Genomic DNA, 19,967 nt, shown 5'->3' with positions numbered 1-19,967 from the left:
TATGGTAGTAATTCTAAAAGAAATAGTAGAATTGGGACACAGAGCCTACTTGAAATTAAAGATATAGAACAATATTTTAGGGATTTAAAACTGATTGTACACTTGTCTTTTCCTCCAGATTACATAAAATCATGATTGAAAATTAAGGAGCATTAAGAGCAATCAACATTTCTGAGTTTTACCTAGGAAGAAAATGAGGCAGAGAATTGGGTGGATGGTGAAATGGGAGCTTTATTACTACACTACATTTGATTATAAAATGAGTAAATAAAAGTGGAAATCACACTTTCGTATTATCTTTAACTTAGAAAGAGTTATTTTTAAATAATTTGGTATGGTATAAAGACTGGCTATTCATTGATGGAGTTATTTGGCTATATCTACTTAGAGCACTTGACATTTTAAATAAACTCAAATTGATACATTTGGTAAGAACATTCTGCTGTACCAACAGTAAATCTAACTTACACAATTTTAATTCAAGTGAGATAGAAGACCTAAACTAACTTTCATCAAAAATATCATTAAGTTAAATTATAAAAGAAGGGGTGAAGTACAAAAATGGAGAACAGCCTCTTGATCATCTGTATGTCTTCTTTGGAAAAATGTCGATTCAGATCATTTGCCCATTTTTTTATTGGTTGTTTGTTTTCTTGATATTGAGTTATATGAACTGTTTATAATTAACCCCTTATCATATGATTTGTAAATCTTTTCTCCCACTTGGTAGGTTTTCTTTTCTTTTTTTTTTTTTTTTGCGGTACGCGGGCCTCTCACTGCTGTGGCCTCTCCCATTGCAGAGCACAGGCTCCAGACGCACAGGCTCAGTGGCCATGTCTCACAGGCCTAGCTTCTCCGCGGCATGTGGGATCTTCACGGGACGGGGCACGAACCCGTGTCCCCTGCATCGGCAGGCGGACTCTCAACGACTGCGCCACCAGGGAAGCCCTTTCTTTTAGTTTTGTTAATGGTTTCCTTTGCTATGCAGAAGATTTTTGGTTTGATGTCGTCCCATTTGTTTAATTTTGCTTTTGTTTCCCTTGCCTGAGGAGACATATCCAAAAAGATATTGCTAAGACTGATGTCAAGGAATATATGGCCTTGTTCTCTTCTAGGGGTTTTATGGTTTCAGCTCCTACATTCAAGTCTTTAATCCATTTTAAGTTGATTTTTGTACATGGTATAAAAGAGTGGTCTAGTTTCATTCTTTTGCATGTGGCTGTCCAGTTTTCCCAAAACCATTTATTGAAAAGACTATTCTTTCTCCATTGTATATACTTTGTTCCTTTGTTGTAATTAATTATCCATATAGGAGTGGGTTTATTTCTGGAGTCTCAATTCTGTTCCATTGATCTGTGTGTCTGTTTTTTCTGCCAATATCATGCTGCTTGGATTTCTGTAGCCTTGTAGTATAATTTGAAATCAGGGAATGTGATGCCTCCTGCTTTGTTATTTTTCCTCAGGATTGTTTTGGCTATTTGGAGTCTTCTGTGGTTCCAGAAACATTTTAGGATTTTTGGTTCTATTTCTGTGAAAAATGTCATTGGGATTTTGATAGGAATTGCATTGAATCTGTAGATTGCTGTAGGTAATATGGACATTTTAACAATGTTAATCTTCCAATCCATGAGCATGAAATATCTTTCTATTTTTTTGTGTCTTCATCAGTTTCTTTCAAAAATGTCTTAGAGTTTTCAATGTACAGGTTTCAATGTCTTTCATCTCCTCCTTTAAATTTATTCCTAGGTATTATGTTCCTTTTTTGCTATTGTAAATGGGATTGTTTTCTTAACTTCTCTTTCTGCTAGTTCATTGTTAGTGTACAGAGGTGCAACAGATTTTTGTATACTGATTTTGTATCCTTGAACTTTGCTTGTTTATAATTTCTAATAATTTTTATTATTTCTAATAGTTTTTTAGTGGAGTCTTTAGGATTTTGTACACATAAAATCATGTCATTCACAAATAGTGACCGTTTTTCTTCCAATTTGGATGCCTTTTCTTTTTCTCAACTAATTGCTTATGGCTAAGATTTCCAATACTATGTTGAATAAGAGTAGTGAGAGTGCGCGTCCTTGTCTTGTTCCTGATCTTAGAGGGATAATTTTCAGTTTTTCACCATTGAGTACAGTGTTAGCTGTGGATTTGTCATATTTGGCCTTTATTGTCTTGAGGTATAGTCCTTCTACACTGATTTTATTAAGAATTTTTATCATAAATGAGTGTTCAATCTTGTCTAATGTTTTTTCTGCACCTATTGAGACAATCATATAAATTTTATCTTTCATTTTGTTAATGTGGTGTATTACATTGATTGATTTGTGGATGTTGAATCATTCTTGCATCTCTGGAATAAATCCCACTTGATCATGGTGTATGATCCTTTTAATATATTGTTGTATTATGTTTGCTAATATTTTGTTGAGGATTTTGCATCCATATTCATCAGAGATATTGGCCTATACTGTTCTTCTTTTGTGTTGTCCTTATCTGGTTTTGGTATCAGGATGATCTTGACCTTATAAAATGAGTTAGAAAGCATTCTGTCCTTTTCAATTTTTCCGAATAATTTGAGAAGGATAGGTGTTAATTCTTTGAATATTTGGTAGAATTCACCTTTGAAGTCATCCTGTTCTGGAATTTTGTTTTTTGGGAGGTTTTGATTGCTGTTTCAATCTCTTTATTAGTGACTGATCTATTCATATTTTCTATTTCTTCATGATTCAGTCTTGGATGATTCTAAGAATTTATCCATTTCCTCTAGGTTGTTCAATTTATTGACCTATAGCTTTTCATAGAATTCTGTTTTAATCCTTTGTACTTCTGTGGTATCCATTGTAATTTCTCCTCTTTCATTTCTGATTTTATTTATCTGAGCCCTCTCTCTTTTTTTCTAAGTGAGTCTAGCTAAAGATTTGTCAATTTTGTTTATCTTTTCAAAAAAACCAGCTCTTAGTTTCATTGATTTTTCTATTGTCTTTTTAGTCTCTATTTCATTTATTTCCACTCTGATCTTTATTATTTACTTTTTTACTACTGACCTGGGCTTTGTTTGTTCTTCTTTTCCTAGTTCCTTTAAGTGTAAGGTGAGATTGTTCATTGATTTTTTTGTCTGTTCTTTTGTATTGCTATAAACTTCCCTCTTAATACCCTTTTGCTGCATCTCATAGATTTTGGTATGTTGTATTTCAATTTTTATTTGTCTTCAGGCATTTAAAAAAATTTCCCTAATTTCTCTGTTGATACAATACTTGTTAAGTAGTATGTGTTTACTCTCCATATATTTGTGATTTTTCCAGCTTTCTTCTTATAACTGATCTGTAGTTTCATACAATTGTGGTTGGAAAATGCTTGCTATGATTTCAGTCTTCTTAAGTTTATTGAGACTTGTGTCCCAATATATGATCTACCCTTGAGAATATTCCATATGCATTTGAGAAAAACGTGCATTCTACTGCATTTGGCTGGAACGTCCTATATAAATATATTAAGTCCATCTGGTCTAATGTTTCATTTAAGGCTGTGATGTTAAAGTCCCCTACTATTATTGTGTTGTTTTCAATGTCTCCATTTAGGTCTGTTAATAATCACCTTAAATATTTTGGTGTTCATATGTAGGTGCACGTACATTAAAAACAATTATGTTTTCTTGATGAATTGTCCCCCTTATCATCATATGATGATCATTTTTGTATCTTGTTACCTTTTTTTGGCTTAAGTCTATTTTGTCTGATGTGAGTAAGGCTAATACTTACTTTCTTTTGGCTATCATTTTCTTGGCGTATCATCTTCCATCCCTTCACTTTGAGCTTATGTTTGTCTTGAGATGAGTCTCCTGAAGGCAGCATATTTAGGTCTCTCTCTTTTTTTTTTTTTAATCCATCCATCCTCTCATTGTATTTTGATTGGTGAATTCAATCCATTTATATTTAGGGTCATTATTGATAAATGAGGACTTAGTACTGCTATCTTATCTTTTGTTTACTGGTTGCTTTAGATCTCCACAGTTTCTTTTTCTTTGTGCTTCTGTCTGCAATTTTAGTTTGGTGGTTTTATATGATGCTTTTCTCAGTTCTTTTTTTTAATGTTATTTTGTTACTACTTTAGATTTTTTGTGTGTGTGGTTACCACGAGGTTTGCATAAAACGTCTCAGAGATAAAAGTCCTTTTTTTTTTCTGCTGATAGCATCTTATTAATTTGCCTATACAAGTTCCATCATTTTACTCTTCCCCTTTTATGTTTTGTTGTCTCAAATTATCCCTTTTTATGTTCTGAGTTTGTTACCAAATTGAAATAGCTATAGCTTTTTTTACTGCTTTTTTTCCCTTTAATCTTTAACTATAATGAAATGTTTAACAACATATTCTGATATAGAGTTACAATTTTCTGATTCTATCTTTTTATCACCTTACTCAAAGTTTTATGAATTTTTTTCTTTTTGTTTCAGGTAAAAGAGTTTCTTTCAACATTTCTGGTAAGGCAGGTCTAGTGGTGATGAGCTCCCTCAGCTTTTGTTTGTCTGGGAAACCTTTTATTTTTCCTTTATATCTGGATGATAACTTTGCTGGATAGGGTATTCTTGGCTAACAGTTTTTATCTTTCAGTATTTTGAGAATGTCATTCCATTCTCTCCTGGCCTGTAGAGTTTGCTGAGAAATCTGCTGATAGCCTAATGGGGGTTCCTTTGTATGTTGCCTTCTTTTTAACTCAGCTGCCTTTAAAATTCTCTTTTTCATTGAATTTTGACAATTTTATTATAATGTATCTTAGAGAAGGTCCTTTTGCATTGGGGTAATTAGGTGTTCTGTTACCTTCATGAACTTTTATCCAAGTTCCTGGATAAAAGTTTGGGAAGTTCTCATCTATTGTTTCTTTAAATACTCTCTCTGCTCCCTTATTTCTCTCCTCTCCTTCTGTTATACTCATTATCATTATGTTGCCTTTCTAATGGAGTCATCCATGGGTTGTGGGCTCCACTGCCTTGGGTGGGTGAAGAAGAGGTTGGAGGAGGCTTGCAGGGAGTTAGGTGTCACAGGCACATCTGCCACACCTGGCGTTGTCAGGTTTACAGTGCCACCACTGCAGGGGGGGAAGTTGGAGTGGTGGGTGCCTCTGCAGGGAGGGGGATGGGGTTGCAGGTCCCACTGCTTCCCATTTCTCTGTGGCCATCAGCACCACTGTGGCCAGGAGGCTGGAGTCATTTGTGCCACCTCCCCTGATGCTGCTGGGTTTTCTAGGGTTGTGGGCTCAGCTGTCATGGCTGGGGGTCCAGGATTGTATGCACTGCCTATGTTGTTCACCAGTTCCACCTCTTCTATGTGTTCCAGTCCACCCACCTTTAGGTGCACAGATGTGTGGAACTCTCCTGCATCCTGGTGTATTGAATAGAGGAATTTTTGTTGAGTTATAAAAGTTTTACTGGTTATAGATTGAAGGAGAGAGACAAAGGGAGTGTCTCATGCCACTATGATGTTGAACAGAATTCTGTTACTTTAATTTTCATTTCACCCATCACCCTTTTTCAATATGTTTTTGACATGTTTAATTTCCACATAAAAGGGTCATAATACTTTTATTTCAATTAGTAATATCTTTATTAAATTAAATTGTTATTTCCCCATAAACTTGAAATTTGTTTATATGGGAAGCTGAATACATCAGCTCCATTTCAACTAATGTTTTAAGCTCTTAAAAATTACAGAAGTGGCATGAGGCACTGACTCTGTTTTGAGCATGTTAAATTTCAGTATACAGCTCAGTGGAAAGAAACAGGAAGCTAGAATATGAAATTATACTGGCTTAAAATATTAAACATTGGCTCTTCTGGCAGAATTTAAGCATTATGATGACATGTTTTCTAACACAGTAAGCATTTCACTAGAAAGAAGGATATAATCTAGCAAAAAAAAAAAAAAAGAAGAACTGAGGAGAAAATAGTCCAGGTAGTGTATTCCTGGAAATATTTTTTATATGTAGAATTGTGTTTTGCCTACGGCAGTGAAAGCACAGAGTCCTAACCACTGGACCACCAGGGAATTCCCATCTAGAAGTGTTGTTACTCAGTACAGAGTCTCAGTCAGTGACTATAATGCAGGACAAATCTAATCACTATAAGATAGGTGTTCAGTCAAGTGGGGTTCAAGGGTATCTTACAGTTGCAAAAGAAAATGGAGTCTTAGACAAGAAAAGAAAAACAGAATCCCAATTTTATGGGTGTGTAACACAATCCATAAGAAGAAAGTCAACAATGATATAAGTCAAAGGCTAATTCCGTATTCCAAATATGTGCATATGCTTTTACCAAGCAGTTATACTGCAATCCTACACAAGGTACACAACTGAAATTCCTAATATATTTCATGTTTTCTTCAAGATTGACTCAGATATATCAGCAGATAAACTGTGCAGAGAGTACAAGTAGAAGGAAGAAACTCCATAATTTAAGATGTAACATATGGTCAAAAGACCTGTTTGTACCACTAGCCACATTTTTTTTTCTTTTTTGCGGTACGTGGGCCTCTCACTGCTGTGGCCTCTCCCGTTGCGGAGCACAGGTTCCGGACGCGCAGGCTCAGCGGCCATGGCTCACGGGCCCAGCCGCTCCGCGGCATGTGGGATCTTCCCGGACTGGGGCACAAACCCGCGTCCCCTGCATCGGCAGGCAGACTCTCAACCACTGCGCCACCAGGGAAGCCCACTAGCCACATTTTAAGGTCTCAGTAGCCACATTGTGGCTAGTGATTACTGTATTGAGCAGTGCAGATATAGAAAATATCCATTATCATAAAAATTATATTAGAAAGATATGTCCTAGATCTTTAATAAAATATACAACATTCAGTGTAATAATCTTAAATGATAATAGAGGGCATTTCTGGTTTGGAACTGCTAAATTTGGCAAGTCAGGATTCTCCTCTCCACTACCTTCACTCCATTACTTGGACTAAAAATTGATAGATTTTTCTCTCCCCTTTTATAATTTTGGTGGCAATTCATTAAGTTATAGTTCCACGTGAAACATATTTGTAAGAATCATTACAAATTATATTATAATGTAATGTATTATAATACAAACACATTTTAAGTAAACCCATAGTGATTTTAAATAAATGAAATTTGACTTATTCAATTGTTATAGTGCCAGAATATAATTAAAATGCAAGGTCGTTTAGAAAATGGAATAAAAAATCTCTTAGGACCAATATAAAGATTTTGTGTGGTCAAAGAAAAATAATTGGGAAATGATAACCTCTTTCTTCCACAAATTAAACATTTAGATAATTGTGATTTCCATAATTGAATTAAAGAACCATTATTTTAATGAAGATCTATTACTTCTAGTAAAATACATAATTCTTAAATAGTCTGCATGAGTGTTATTATTAGACTAAATTTATCAAATTAAGTGACTTTTCCTGAGTGAAGTACAATAAAGATTAGTGATACTGTGTCTTCAAGAGTGACTTTATTTAATTAGTTTCTCAGATAATTTCTCTATGAGAACAAAACTCCCAGGTATACTGAGTCTAACTCACCCAACATCATCTTATATTCAGTTGGAATTACTTGATAATTCACTACTTTATCCTGTTACTTACAATTAAATTATGTGAGATTTTACTTGTATCTTATTCTTAACAAAGGCAAGTTAGAATAATATAATTGTTATTTCCTGGACCTCACACTCCGAATAAAGTGACATCTCTTAATCATTAAGATTCTAATAATCAGTGTACAGTTATCTTCAAACTGGTTTGGAATAGGTAGACATTTAATTATTGAGGTAACAGACAATTGGACTGTTGAACTGTTGATTTTATCACATAATTTGTTGTATTCTTAAAAAGTTTATATAATATAGAATTGAGTGTACACCATTGTGTAAAACACACATATCAATGTCCTCATTCACTAGAAATACTTTGTTATGTTATATTTTTAAGGGATATTGAACATAGCTTTGGATGAAGATATATTTTCCCCAATATTAGGAGAATATTGGCTCAAGTCTTACCTACATGACAAAAACTATATCTGTAGCTGCTGTATTTCAAGATTCCTCAAAATAAATTCAGAAATCACTGACTTAAACATCTTTTCAGAGGCTCATCAAAATTTAAGTTTCTCTCCACAGAGCTTCAGCAAAAAATAATTGTGTTTTGGATGTTATTTTTTTATTTGGGTCTTATACTTGATTACTTTTGGTAGAGAAATCATATAAAATAAAATGCATCTTACTGCTTTTTGCGCCTGTACTTAAAATCCTTAGGGTTTATTATAAAGCGCAAGAGCACAACCACATTTACACAAACCACAAATGCCTTAAGTCATTGATTCATTGAACAGGAACATGTATCCAAACTCCTGACTAAGCCAAACAGGAAAAAAGGCAGGGGAGAGTATCCCCTGGCCAAACAGTAAAAGGTTCATGCACCACAATTATTTTTACAAAGAAAGAAAAGAAGAAGAAACTCAATTTCTGAAAAGTGAACACATTCATTCATTGAGTGAAAAAAAATAAATTATATTATACTTTGGAATTTATATATTATGGAATTTTAATATCTTTTCAACTGACAGTTTAGATAAATGTAAATTAGGGAACAGAAAATATTAAGAAAATCTCAACTCAGTACATTGCTCTAGAAAAGGAAAGTTTTCTCTGCTTTGGCTGAAAGTATTATGAAGTCTTTGAGCCATTGAACTTCCATGATTGTAATGGTAACCTTAGAAAAATATCTTTATCTGTAACAGAGGGATAATAGCATTTGTTTCATGGAGTAATTGAGATTAAAGTGTTACATACAAAATTATCCATGGCATAGCTAAAGTTATATTGTTGTTTTGGTTATAATTATTATAAAGCTACTGTTTTGATATGTTACACACATTTACAACACTAAAAGCAGAGTCTCTTATTTAGGGTGCTTTAAATATGTTTTCAGATGACTATTCTCTCTGGTGCTCTGCAGACCCCATGATAAAACAATTAAGACTCTAAATAAAGGGATATAGTTTCACAAAAGTCAGAAAGTGCTGCTTGCTACAAAATAGGCAGTGGGATCTGCTGTCTTGAATGAGTTAGTGACAGTAATATAATTGAAGCAGCATACATAAATTGGGTTGGTCAAAAAGTTCATTCGGAGCTTTCTGTAACATCTTATGGAAAAACCCGCAAGAATTTTTTGGCCAATCCAATATTAATTAAACTCCTGGCCTTTGAAAACAGGCTGGTTGAAATTGCTGCTACTCATAATATGAATGACCTTGGACATACATGCCATCAAACCCACTGAAGCCATCATTTCCTTATCTACATAGATTACACCTCACAAAGGGATCTTTTGTGTGTATAAACTACATATCACAGTCCTTGTCACTTATTAAACTAGCATGCAATATTTAAAAAGGAATAGTGTCTACTATTATTTGAAGGAAGAGAGACTACCTAATAAATGAATACTTCAAAAGTACTTAAGATGCCTAACATTTCTATTCCTTAAAACTTTGAATTTTCCATTAGAAAATACCAGGGCAGTGGAATACATGGGATAGATTTTAATGGTTGCTATTTATCTCACATGTTCTGATCCTTAGATCCAGAAGTTTCAGTTCGAGGTCAGTACTTTCTGGTTGGCAGGCCAGAGGAAAAGGGACATGAAGTAGAAATTGTGTAAATAAGTTTAAATAGTTCTAAAAACTACACACACTAGGACTTTGCCTCAGAGTCCCATAGGCGATATATAAGCCACTGCAACTTTGTCTCACAGTCCCATTGGCAATATATAAGCCACTTCAATATAGGCAAATTATTGGATTTGCCCAATCAATTTTTTTTGTAAGTAATAGGAAAATATCAAAGTAACCACAATAAAACCTAGAGATCCTTATATCTACTAAAGAAGACAGAAACTCAGTTTTAGATGTAACATGCTTATTATGTTAATCAAAATTATGTAGACATTTACTTTGAATGATCTGTGACATACAAGTACGGCTGGAATGTGTGCTCATTTGTGTTCTTTAGCTATTAATCCTTAGTATCTTGCAATGAGTTAGTCTATTACATCTAGTCTATTACATCTCTTTATAATACAAATAGAAATGAGATTACATGTGAATGATACAACATAAATAGGTTCTGAATTGGAGCTGGCGTAATAAGATAGAGCCTATGAAGTAATTATTAATTGGAGGGCAAATCCAGTTGAGACACCATATTGTGGAGTAATAGCATTGCACAAAACTATGCAAATCCTCTGGGACATTGAGAAGGCAATGTTGTATATAAAAAACTATATTGAACTTGGATTTAGAATTCCCAGTTGCATATCTTTTTGGGTCATTTTTTGGACACTGGGCCAAATCATATAACTAGAGAATATAGAGTTTGATTGTCTAATCTTGACTGAACAAAAACTTTAACAAACTTGATGCTTTCTCTGCTGGTGAATTCTTATATTTTTCTATTAAATTTAATAGTTTATAAGATTATCAAGTATATTTTCTCTTCTACTAGATGACTGTACTCTTTTCCATGAATAATGCTTCTAATGGATGGTTTGGTTGATACTATCTTTAGAAAGAGTCTTATATTTGTTTGAATTTGAGGCACTTTTACTAACTAAGTACCTAAGATGTCTTCTTAATTACAGAATTATTTGTATCATAAGTAATTCATTTCATGAAGTACTATGAGTTATAAAATTTTCCAGTGGGTATAAAATGATCATACAGCGTATACAGTTACAAATGATTCTCTTATACATTAATTTATAAGGATATCAGGATAATCACTGGCTTAGTTATTAAGTTTTAATTGATATAATAATCACATAACTACCCTCGGACACTACCTGTCATATTGCACACCTCTGTGATTTCCTCAGGCTTCTTCATCAGCCTAGAAGACCCTTCATTTATTTCCTACCATACAGACACATAATCAATTTTCAAGATTCATTTTAGGTATATGCCTCTATTTAACATTTTTTCTGAATCTCTCTGGGAGAATTAGCTGATATTTCCTTTGGGATTACACCATAATCTCTGCTTACTTCTCTTGCCATTGTTATCATATATTTCACTATTATTGACATACATGTTTGTTTCTCATTTGCAGACTTATTAATTTCCTGAAGTCAGGTTTTGATTTTATTCTGTATAACCCCAGTCTTAGTATTTACTTTATGGAATATAGAAGGTATTCTGCAATTGTTTGATGAATAATCAATTCTTTCTACCTATGTTATTGTGAAAAGTATTGGGTACAATATTGGAAATAGAGAATTTTCAAGATAAATTTCAATACTTGACCAGACCTCTGGTGTATATAACATTTTTTGAATGTTTCATTCCTAACAATATTTATTTGTGCCCCTTCTTTTCTAATGGTGTCTATTTGTTATTTGTTAGTTGTTCTGTGTGTAGAATGAGAGAAATTCTTTCTTGCAGTGGAATGAAGGCAGCAGTGCCTGAGGTGTGTGTGGTAGTAAGGAAATATCTTTTTTAAAAAAAAACTGAATTGTAATGAATTGTGAGGTTGGATAAGCAAGCAGGGAAAATTAATTTTTTGAAAACATTAAAGTAATTTAATTTAAAATGCAGATTTATCATCAAATTCTCCATACTTTTATGTAAAAGTTATAATTAAAATATTTACCAACTACTATAAGACTGTAACATATTAATCAATTTATTAATATAAAATAATATTAATTTATTCCTATCTTATATATGATAAAATATCTTAGCAAATAATCCAAGCTGTAGTATAGATCACTGATCAAAACATTACTGCAATTTCCAAACCATATTCTGAATTTTAGAAACAGTCAGTGTCGTTAGCTGAAAGAGGCCTCCTGTTTGAGCCATGATGTGAAAAAAAATTACATCAAAAATTTTAAACAAATTTTACATTAATTAACGCTATTAATACACTGGCATTGGGAACTTCATCTTTTTTTTTTTTTTTTTTTTGCGGTATGCGGTCCTCTCACTGCTATGGTCTCTCCCGTTGCAGAGCACAGGCTCCAGACGCACAGCCTTAGCGGCCATGGCTCACGGGCCCAGCAGCTCCGAGGCATGTGGGATCTTCCCGGAATGGGGCACGAACCCGTGTCCCCTGCATCAGCAGGTGGACTCTCAACCACTGTGCCACCAGGGAAGCCCAGGAACTTCATTTTAGCTGGAGTGAAGCTGAGTGTCAGAACTTCCCACATGGCTTGAACCCAAAGCTTAGGTTTCAGCCTGAAAAAAAACGCTGACACCAATGCTACACACATTGCCGCCCTAGCCAATTGCTGTGCTGCTTTAGAGTAGCAGAAGGGAGGTGTGCTTGTCTGCCATTGTCACTACTGTCTACCCAGGAGCTCCTGGGAGTTGCCAGTACTTAACCTTGGATCTTATTAGTTAATTTTTGGTCTTAGTAAATTATATTTATTTTTCGGAATGGAGGTGTTTAAATAATTTAACAAGTCAATCTGTAAACTCTATTCTTAAAAATTGCTGTTTTCAGGGGCAGTTTTCCTGTCGTAAGCCCAAGAAGAAATACCATCTATTAAACATGGAACTTGAATCAATTTATTAAGTATTAGTACTAGATTTTTAATTTTTTTTTATTTTTTGGCTGCACTGCACTGCTTGTGGGATCTTACTTCCCTAACCAGGGATGGAACCTGTGCCCCCTGCATTGGAAGTGTGTAGTCTTAACCACTGAGCCACCAGGGGATTCCCTTAAAACTAGATTTGAGCGAAGAGCACAACCTTTTATTTATTTATTTATTTTTACTTATTTTTATGGCCGTGCTGCATGGCATGTGGGATCTTAGTTCCCAGACCAGGGATCAAACCTGCGCCCCCTGAATTGGAAGCATGGAGTCTTAACCACTGGGCCACAAGAGAAGTCCCCCAACCCTTTTCTTAAAGAAAATACTGATTATATATGAATTTTCATTGTACTATTATATCAATTTTTATGCATTTTTGAAACTTTTCATAAGTAAATAATGAAAAAATTAAACAGACCAAAAGAATACCAAATAGAACTTGACAAACAGAACTTTGCTTAAGAGGATTTTTCTAGAAGGATTTTCTTTTCAAAAAGGTAAAACTGAGTGGAAAAATATTGTTTTCATTTAGTATTATACTGAGTATTTGTTATGCATTTGAAAACAAATGTTTTCAAAATATAATTATTTTCATTAATTAAAACAATTATTTATCACATACCTATTTTATGCCTCTGATGTGTCAGGAGTGTTTCTAGGTGATTTTTATATCAATTACTTTAAAAATAAAGACATTTTTGAGGAATTCCCTAGTGGTCCAGTGGTTAGGACTCATCACTTTCACTGTGGTGGCCCAGGTTCAATCCCTGGTTGGGGAACTAAGATCCCACAAGCTGCATGGTGTGACCAAAAAATAATAATAATAAATAAAGACATTTTTTTTACAGATTCTTACCCACTAATAATTCCTGAGTTTTTAAAATAAAGTAGGTATTTTTTCCTGAAATATCTAGTGGGAAATATGACAAAATTTAAATAATTTTAGTCTGCTTACCAGGAAAAATATTAAACTTTTTCAACATTTGATTAAATATAGATTTTCACCTTTTGAGGAAACAATCTTTATGCCACGAAAATCCTAATTTCTTTGTAAATTGAATTATTTGTCGTTTTTGTAACAGCTTTATTGAGATATGTTACATACCATAAAAGTACTGATCAAACACTGGACTTTGATATGAAGTTTGGGGCCATTCTTATCAGTCATTTGAAGAAAGAATAGTCAGACAAGCATGAAGAATGGGAGAGAAAAGTATCTGCAACTATCAACTATTCTGCTCCTCTTACATCTCATTCATTGTTATACAAGAAAAATATATTTCTGATATTTCTATTCCAGTGTGACAAAATTAAAAGCTTCACAAGCTTCCTATGTACATTATTAGTTAAAATATTTTGGTTGTTGGCATAGCCTTTCTCTCTTTCCCCCATTCCAATCCTACAATCTCAAAGGAAACTTAAATTCATTTATTTTATTAATATTATTTTAAAATTTTATTTATTTATTTTTGGCTGCATTGGGTCTTCGTTGCTGCATGTGGGCTTTCTCTAGTTGTGGCAAGCAGGGCCTACTCTTGGTTGTGTTGCGGGTGCATGGGCTTCTCACTGAGGTGGCTTCTTTTGTTGTGGAGCATGGGCTTCAGTAGTTGTGGCATGCAGGCTCAGTAGTTGTGGCTCACGGGCTCTAGAGTGCAGGCTGAGTAGTTGTGGTGTACGGGCTTAGTTGCTCCACGGCATGTGGGATCTTCCTGGACCAGGGCTCAAACCCGTGTCCCCTGCATTGGCAGGTGGATTCTTAACCACTGTGCCACTAGGGAAGTCCCTTAAATGCATTTTAGAAAGATGTGACAAATATATCTGCCTATAATGAAATGGTGTATTGCAAACCAGGCAGAATGCAGCATAATGAAGATGACATTCTATGTCTTGCCAATATATATAACTACTGAATGTATTTCACCCTCTTAAGAGCAAGGGTGGGTTTATATGACTCCCTCACTGATTTTTCTTGTTTATCATGTCTCATTATTTTTTTAATAAATATTGTAATTATTACCTCTGGTTTTTCAATAATTGGTAGTCAACTCTACAGAATTTCAAAGATCTTAAATAATTCATCTCTTGTTTTGTTCTGAAATATTTTATTATAGCCTTCTAGACTTAGTAGTTAATGACATCAAGAAAAAATTTTATTTATTTCAACGGTATCCTTAGAATGTTTTTCTCCTCATACCAAACTGCTAACCTTAACTCCTCTGCGTTTTTCCTTTGCTGATGAGCAGCATCTATTCTTACATCTCATGAATTCACACCTAATTACAGTTCTACAGCACTTAATTTTATAGCCATTTGTTTGAAATGAGGACAGAAAAGCATTTGCCAAAAAGAGAAATTGTATCTATAGTCTTTTTACTAATGACATTGTAGACCTATTTCTGGACAGTTATGTGAAAATATGAGACTTTGTTCTTTTCTCTACTCTTTAGTTTAGAAAACTACTAAAGATATTTTGAATGTTAAGATATCCAAATCCATATAAGGAGGATGTAGTATTCTCAATTCTATCTCCTTACTATCCCCTTAACAACTCCTAGAATAATTTTCTCCTTCATATCCACATTGACATTACCTTGGCTCAAGTCATCAGCATCTCTTATTTGGCTTGTTAGAAACGCACCCTTACTGACATTACTGTCTCTAACTTCACCGTCTTTCAGTTCATCCTCCCAGACATGCCAGAGAGGTCGTTCTAAAGAATAAATGTGATCATGACATTTACCTATTTGAAATTCTACAATAGACTGCTATTGCCTAATATAGAAAGTTCAAACAGTTTAGCTTGGCACAGATCTCCCTGATCTGGTCCCTAGGAATCACTGTAGCCTCTCCTCAACTTGGCTTTCCCTATATTTCTAGAATGGGAAATTACTTACTGTTCGCTGAAATATCATGCATGTTTTAGGAACTTTTAAGCTTTGTGTATTCTTGTTCTATAATTTCTTCATCACATTCTCTCAAGGAAAATACCTAATAATATTATGTGATGTAAATTCTGCACCATCTCATTTATAATGCTGACTTAGTGACCACTATTTATTTTATAAAAATGAATTATTCACATTAATTTTCCACATTGTATGCTATGTGGGCAATATTAATGTGTTTAGCATTTAATACCATTTTATTTCTTTTTCTTCCATGAGACAATATTTTTCCTAGAGGCAGTTATTCTGTCTTATTTCCTGTATTTCCAAAGCCTGACAGTTTAAAAATCATTAAATAGGCTAATATGTCTAAATAACATGGCGGTATTACAAAAGAATGTTTTCATAACATTCTTCTTCTCTTATTCCTCCATCTATGTCTTCTTAATAAGTAAACAAATAACTGGTGATGGTAATGAATAATTAAAAGTCAGGGATATGAGAGCCTTTCCTTACCTAAAGGGCCATGCTTTTCTTCCCTGTCTTTTCCATTGAATTAGTCTATAAAATCCCTTCTAATTCTCCAGAGTCTTAGTACTATTTTTGTCTATAAATATTTAAAAAATAAAGAAGCAGTTCAGTATCTGGTAATGATGTATGAGCTAGTATTAAACTAGTATTCCCACAGATAATGGCTATAATGTCTGAATTAAAAATATACAAATATATGCATACATATATATGAGAAAATATGTAGGTATAGGAATAAGAAAAAATATATCTGAAGGCCCTTTGAGGCAGGAAAAAGGCAGAAATTGGGGAAGAGATGATCCTTAAAGGAGTGGGGTTGCAATAGGTGAGATGATCATGTGTGCAGACTTTTCTCTGAACCACTCTCCAGGATTCATACAAGATGTCTGGAACATCTGCAGCCTAACCACCTTGAGGAGCTGGAGGACAAAGTTAACACAAGGAAGCAGTCGGAATGTAGGGAATAAACACACTGAAGGAGGGAGTTACAGAGAGAAGCTCCAAAATCTCTGTGTAAACTCCCTTCATATCTTTTGATGATGATGAATTATACTGAAGTGTACGGGATTCCAGATGGACCAGTGGCAGAGAACAATAGCTAGAAAGCTGAAAGAATTTAGCAGAATCCAGAATTACTACAATTAAGCATCTACACCATCCAGAACACAATCAAAATTTGCTCTACTTGTGAAGAAACAGGAAAATGGGATCAACGGTCAAGAGAACAAGAAGTGAATCTGAACACAAACAAGAGTTTGAAATTTAGAAATAGAGAATTTAATGCATTTATTTTAAACATGTTTGAAGAGTTCAATGGAAATTATAGTCACTGTAAATAAATGTGTGAGTTAATCACAACAGTGAAATGAATGTAATGCAAAAGAAGCAAATTGAAATTCAAGAATTGAGAAGTAAAATATCAAAATGGATGGAACAAACAGCCTACTGTAGATTGCAGGAAAAATTGACTATATTTTAGTCCAAGATAGACCACTAGAAAATTTAAAAGCGGAAAGATAGAAAAAAATAGTTTTAAAAATGAATGTATCCTCAGTTTCCTGTGGTATAATTTTAAGCAGTCAGCATATATACAACTGGAGTCTAGGGAAAGATGAGAGACATGAGGCAGGAAAAAAAAATTGAAGATTAATGGATTCAAATTTCCCAAATACGGTGAGAACCATACACTTACTGATCAAAGCTCTGTGAACCCCAATCAAGGTAAAACAACGAAAATCACAACCAGATACATTATAGTCAAATTGTTGAAAAATCAAGACAAAGAAAATTTGGAAGACAGTCAGAATAAAAGAACAGATTACATACAGGATAACAGTTGTAGAGTATATGAATGACGATTGGTTTTTCATAAAAATGGAGACTAGAGGTCAATGGAACAACATATTTAAAGTATTACAAAAAAACCCACAATACTATCAACTAAGAATTCTATGTCATATTGGGGGGAGCACACACCCTATGGTAACCTCTGATTAGTATATGTCCTTATATAATTCCTTTTTGAATGTGGGGAGCACCTGTGACTTGCTTCAGCAATTTTACCCTTGGTTTTTACCTAAGAGAAATAAAAACATATATCAATAAGTTTACATGATTTTTAGAGCAGCTTTATTCATAAAATCCCCAAACTGAAAGCAATAAAAAAATCTATTAAAGGTGAGAGAATTTAAAAATTATTTATATTCATACAATGGAGCATTACTTAGTATTACAAAGTGATGTGGAAATGATAGTCAACAACATAGGTGAATCTCACATATATGCTGAGTGAAAGAAGCTGAACACAGAAGAGTATACTCTATATATTTCCATTTATATGAAATTCTAGAACTGGAAGACCTAGTGAGTCATGAAAATAATCATAAAAGTTGCTACTTGTGGGTGGTTCATTGACTGGGGAGAGGCATGGAAGCCTTTACATAGTGAAGGAAATATACTATACTTAGAAAGGAATGTGAGTTGCAGATATATGGGTTTGTCAATATTCATTTTCACAGGTCAGGTGACCCAGGAAGCTGACTGAGATGAAGATGAGCTGATGGGAGCTGAAGGAACTGCAGACCCAACTGCTGCCCTACACCAATAAGATCGACCAGCAGAAGAGCTGCAGTGTGGTTTTAGACATCAACAGGAAGCTCATTAAAGATTGCCATGACATTTTATAATCCACTATTCCACTGATTAATTTAATAAATATTACACTTTAACATTTAGTGATACACTAAATATATAAATTTTATAAGAAAGAAATAACTTAATTGAATCACAATTTCATCTCTATTCTCTTTCACTAGTATCAAGCCTAACTATATTTCATAGTGGCACCACCATTTTACACCAACCAGCAATGTATTGCAGTATCACTATTTTTTTAAATTTTCAACTACTTTTATAAGTGTGTACTGAAATTTTACTGTGGTTTTAATTTGAATTTGCCTAATGGCAAGTGATGTTAAACATCTTTTCATGTGCTTATTTGCCATTCATATATCCTCTTCAGTGAAATGGTAGTTTATCTTCATATTTTTGCTCATTTTCTAATTTTTTTCAGCATTAAGTTTTGAGAATATATACTATACACAAGCCCTTTATCAGATATGTAGTTTGCCAATATTTTCTCCAAGTTCATAGCTAGTATTTCTACCTTCTTAACAAAATCATTCACAGAATAAAACCTCAGCTTTGATGAAATCCAATATATCATTTTTTCTTTTATGGAACATGTCTTTATTGTCATGTCTAAGAACTCTTCACCAAGTCCTATGTCCTGAGAATTTTCTCCTGTGTTATCATCTAAACATTTTAGAGCTTTTTTCATTTTACATGTATATCTATGAGCAATTTTACATTATTTTAAAGTAATTTTTATAGCAGTTTTAGGTTTACAACGAAATGAGTGGTAAGTACCAAGAATTTCCATACACCCCTTACCTCTACATACGCATAGCCTTTCTCATTGTCAACATCCCCCACCAGTGTGGTACATTTGTTACACTTGATGAACCTATGTTAGCTGATCATAATCACCCAAAGTCCATAGCTTACCCTAGAGTTTACTCATGGTACTGTTCATACTAAGGGTTCGGACAGATGAATTATGGCACATATTTATCACTATAATATCATATAGAGTATTTTCACTGCCCCCAAGATCCTCTGTACTCTGCCTATTCACCTCTCCTCTCTCCCTCTATCCCTGGAAACCACTAATCACTTTCCTGTGTCTGTAGTTTTGCCTTTTCCAGAATGTCACCTGATTGGAATCATACAGTGTGTAGCTTTTTCAAATTGGTTTCTTTCATTTAGTGATATGCACTTAAAGTGCCTCCATGTCTTTCATGGCTTGATAGTTCCTTTCTTTTTAGCACTGAATAATATTCCATTTACTTCAGTTTATTTGTGTATTTACCTGCTGGTGACATCTTCTGTAATAGGGAAAAACAAATCTGACTCCATGTCGGATGTGTTTCTTTTACTTTAACCTTTGTATTCCAATGCTTTTGCTACAAGTTAATCACTAAAAGGATGTTGCCTATAAGATTAAATTATACATAATGGACAAACTCTTGGAACCCTGCCTCCCACATAATAAGTGTTAAGCTAAAATAGCTTTTTATAGCTCACAGGAAACAATGACCAGGCTCACATGTAAATGGCTACAGGAAGGAAGAAGTTAACATGTCCTCTCCGGAGTCTGACTGGAACACTGGACTTCACCCCTCCCATTTTAGTATAAGAGAAACCTGAATTCTATCTCAAAGAAGATGGTTCTTTGGGACACGAGTCCACCATCTTCTCAGTCTGCTGGCTTTCTGAATAAAGTTGCAGCTCCATGCCCCAACAACTCGTCTCTTGATTTACTGGCCTGTCGTGTGGAAAGCAGTATGAGCTCGGACTCGGTAACACTTCCACGTTTGGGCA

General features: G+C 34.1%; 1 non-coding gene across 1 annotated transcript; it reads left to right on the top strand.

Moving 5' to 3' along the window:
* The first annotated feature begins 13,316 nt into the window (after positions 1-13,316).
* Positions 13,317-13,388, top strand: TRNAE-UUC. Its single transcript has one exon. It is a non-coding gene; the product is annotated as a tRNA-Glu (tRNA).
* Positions 13,389-19,967: the final 6,579 nt, after the last annotated feature.

Source organism: Phocoena sinus, chromosome 17 (assembly GCF_008692025.1).
Source record: "Phocoena sinus isolate mPhoSin1 chromosome 17, mPhoSin1.pri, whole genome shotgun sequence".
In the NCBI taxonomy this organism is placed as follows: domain Eukaryota; kingdom Metazoa; phylum Chordata; class Mammalia; order Artiodactyla; family Phocoenidae; genus Phocoena; species Phocoena sinus.
The sequence above is the reverse complement of the archived record's forward strand: the minus strand, read 5'-3'. Positions and strand labels throughout refer to the sequence as shown.